Below are 4,087 nucleotides of genomic sequence, written 5' to 3' on the forward strand. Positions count from 1 at the left end.
AGGAAGAACAGTGGAATCAAAGAAAAGTGCCCGGAGCCGGAGGTTCTTCTTCCTCTTAGCTATTTATTCGACGTTCTTGAAGGCATTCCAAGCCGCTCTCTTCCTCCTGCACAGCTCGGGTGCCAGGTCATTTGTCATGTTGACCTCTCGACCTAGGTACACATAGCTGTTGCATTCGCAGATAGTCGTTCCATTGAGAGTGAATGGGGCATCAGGAACAAGGCTGTTTCGCATAAACATTGTCTTCATAAGATTCAGCTGTAGTCCTACCTTTCCACACTCACGGTCAAAGTCGGCCAGCATTTGTGCCGCTTGGCTGATGTTTGGTGTTATGAAAACAATGTCATCAGCAAAGCGGGGGTGGTGTAGTTGCCGACCATCTATCTTCACTCCCATTCCTTCCCATTCCAGTTGTCGCATGATGTTCTCGAGGGTGGCACTGAAGAGTTTCGGTGAAAGGGTATAACGCTGCCGCACCCCTCTCTTGACATCAACAATCACTTCTTTGTAGAATGGTGAGATCCTGCTAGTGAATCTGTAATACAGCTCACGAGGATCCTGATGTACTGGGCTTGAATGCCCTGATTGGCTAGGGCTTCAATGACCACTTCCGTCTCAACAGAATCAAAGGCCTTCTTTAAATCCATGAACGTTAAACAGCGGCATCTTGAACTCCCGAGAAACCTCAATGAGTTTGGTTATCGTGTGGATATGGTCGATGGTGCTGAATTCTTTGCGGAACCCTGCTTGCTCACATGGTTGTCCTTCATCTAGTGTTCTGCCAATCCTATTTAGGATGACTCGAGTGAACAACTTGTAGATGACAGACAACAGGCAGATCGGGCGATAGTTGCCAATGTCATGGATGTCTCCCTTCTTGAACAGTAGGACGGTCCTGCTGGTTTTCCACTGGGACGGAAACTTGCATTCAGACAGGTAGCGAGTGAAGCGCTGAGCCAGTGTATTGATGAGTACTGACGGCAGGTTCTTCAGGTGTTCAGGTCTGACCTTGTCTGGGCCGGGTGCTGTTTATTTCTTTACCAGCGAAATGGCGTGTCAGATTTCGGAAGGGAGAACGTTGGGAACAACATATCCATCCTGTGGAATTTGGTATGTCGGCAAGTGGACATGGTTATTGAAGAGATTTGAGTAGAAGTCATGGTAATCTTCTCCATTTCCATTCTGGAGGATGTGATGGATCCATCAGGACATCGGAGGGCAGTCATCTTGGTCTTATAGTTGGCGAAGGACAGGCAGCCATTACGAATACTTTTCCTGGCTTCTGCCACATCTATCAGTACTTCTGCTCTTCTCTCTTTTAGGTCTTCCTTGATCGTATCTCTGCACTGCTTTGCGAGCTCGGACTTTAGTTTGCGGTCGCCTGAGGCATGCGCCAAACCACGCTGGCGATTAGCTCAAGAGTTTTCGAAGATAGGCGATTTTTTGTGGCTATCTCTCTCTTGGTGTTCCTCGCACATTCATGGAGGTGCTGAACCAGTGGATTGTATTCCTCGTCAGTGTTGTCAACAATGGCATCTTCCCATGTTGCCGCAATAGAACCAAAGTATAGTTCCTTAACATTTTAGTTGATTCTAATATACTCGATTTTCTGAGGTATTATTGTGAATGGGGTTGTTTTTCTCTATCTCTTTTTTTCTTTTTCATTTGAAATATATGGGAAAGCCATGGACTACCGGATATCGATTTTGTAATATGTTACTTTACTAAACAAATCTATAGTTCCCAGGAGCTTTTTTGTAGATTCTTTGGGATTTTCCAAGTATAGTATCATGTCATCTCCAAATAGTAAAAGCTTGAGTTCTTCCTTTTTTATATGGATTCCCTTGATATCTTTTCTTTTTCCTGAGATCCTATGGCAAGTACTTCAAGTACTATGTTGAATAGGTGTGGTGAGAGTGGGTAAATTGTTTTGTGCCTAATTGTATTCTGGGATTCTAGCACATTGATTTCTGCTCCAAGCCTTTAGTTTTCTCCCCGTTGAGAATAATGCTTGCTGTGGGTTTGTGGTAGTTTGCTTTGACCAGATTGAAGAAAGTACTTTCAACTCCCGTTTTCTTGAGAGTTTTTCATCATGAATGGATGCTGAATCTCATCAAATGCTTTATCTACATCTATCCATATGATGATATGACTTTTATCTTTATTTTATTGAGATGGTGTATTCTGCTTATTGACTAGAGAATGTTAAGCCATCCTTGCATCCCCAAGATAAACCTACTTGGTAATAGTGTGTGATCTTTTGTTGAGTTTCTGAATTCTCTTTGCTGGTATTTTCTTGAGAATCTGTGTATCTGTATTCATCAAGGAAATAGGTCTGAAATTTTCATTTTTTGTGGTGTCTCTGTCTGTTTTGAGTATTAGGGTGATCTTTGCCTCATAGAAACTATTTGGGAGCATTTCTGTTTCTTCAATTTCCTGGAAAATCTTGAAAAATGTTGGCAGCAGTTCCTCTTTAAAGGATTGAAATATTTCACTATTGAATCCATCTGGGCCAAGGATTCTGTTTGGGGGTATATTTTGACCATCATTTCAATTTCCTTGGTAGTGATAGATTCAAGTATTCCAAATCTTCTTGGTTCAGCCTTGGGAGGTAATTGGAATCCATTAATTTATCAATTTATTCAAGATTCTCTCATTTCCTGCTGCAAAGATTCTCAAAATAATCTCTGATGATCCTATGGATTTCTGTAGTTTCTACTAGGATACCCCCCTTCGCATTTCTGATTCGATTTATTAGAATTTTTTCTGTTTCTTTGAGAGGCTTCCAGAGGTTTATTGATCTTGTTTATTTTCTCAAAGAACCAGGTTTTGCTTTTATTGGTCTTCTGGATTGTATTTTGGGTTTCTAGCTCATTGATTTCTACTACAAATTTCATTATTTCCTTGCTCCAGCCTAGTTTGCACTCCTTTTGTTGATCATTTTCCAAAATCTTGAGCTCTAATTTATTCATGTAGGCCCTTTCTTTCTTCCTGATGAATTCTGGCAGAGCTATAATCTTTCCTCTTAACACTGCTTTTGCTGTGTCCCACAAGTTCTGGTAGCTCGCGTCCTCATTCTCATTTGTTTCTGGAACCTTTTTATTTCCTCTTTGATTTCTTCTCTAAGCCAACGGTTGTTCATTGCTTCCCTTAAATAAAGTATTTCCTTGCTGAGATTTAGTCTGTTTGATCTATTGAGAAGTGACAAAGTAGTGTTGAAATCTCCACCTAGTACTGTTTTGCTATCAATGTTTTTTTTTAAGTCTATTAGAAGTTGTTTTTAAGTATTTTGCTGGTCTGTCATGGAGCATCTACATTGAGGAGGGTGAGTTCTTTCTGATGTACAGATCCCATGATCATGAAGAAATGATATTCACTGTCTCTTATAATCTTTAGCCTGAAGTCCATGTGGTCTGATACTAGTATGGCTACTCCAGCTTTGTGGAGGTGTTCTTTTCTTGAAGACTTGTTTTCCAGCCTTTTACTTTTAGCCCATGGTTGCTTTGATTGCTCAGATGTGTTTCTTGCAGGCATCAGAATGTTGGGTTCAGTTTTCTAATTCATCTTCCTATTCTGTGCCTCTGAATTGGCACATTTAGTCCATTGACATTGAGAGAGATTGTTGTTATGGGGATTTGTTCTATCTTTATGTATAATTTTTGTACTTGTGGGGATTGCCTTAGCTTAAAGTAGCCGTGTTATTTCTTCTTGCAACAAAAATATGGAACTCTTTACAAGTTTGCATGTCATCTCTGTGCAAGGACCATGATAATCTCTGTATCATTTCAATTTTAGTATATGTGTAACCAAACCTAGTAGGAGTTAATTTTTCTCTTCTGATTACTTTGAGTGTTGTCCTTACATACCCTATGGCAGAGAGTGGTACCTAATCAAGGAAAGTATTTCAAAGCAGCTTGATAGATTTAGAACTTTAATGTCCCAGAAAGAAAAATATTGTTTTTACCATATTATCTTTTACCATAATCAAAGCATCAGTTTTACAAAATAATTCTTTTGGAAGATGTTATATGAGTCCTGTTTAATGCCCTTCCCTGAAACCTTCATTAAGACCATTAAACTAGAGCCT

At 40.1% G+C, this 4,087-nt stretch overlaps 1 pseudogene; it reads right to left on the minus strand.

The window, feature by feature from the left end:
- Positions 1–3,715: 3,715 nt before the first annotated feature.
- On the minus strand, positions 3,716–3,812 carry LOC130022987 (uncharacterized; annotated as a pseudogene).
- Between the last annotated feature and the right edge of the window lie 275 nt (positions 3,813–4,087).

The sequence above is a fragment of the Sorex fumeus genome, unplaced genomic scaffold (assembly GCF_029834395.1).
Source record: "Sorex fumeus unplaced genomic scaffold, SorFum_2.1 ptg000021l, whole genome shotgun sequence".
Taxonomy (NCBI): domain Eukaryota; kingdom Metazoa; phylum Chordata; class Mammalia; order Eulipotyphla; family Soricidae; genus Sorex; species Sorex fumeus.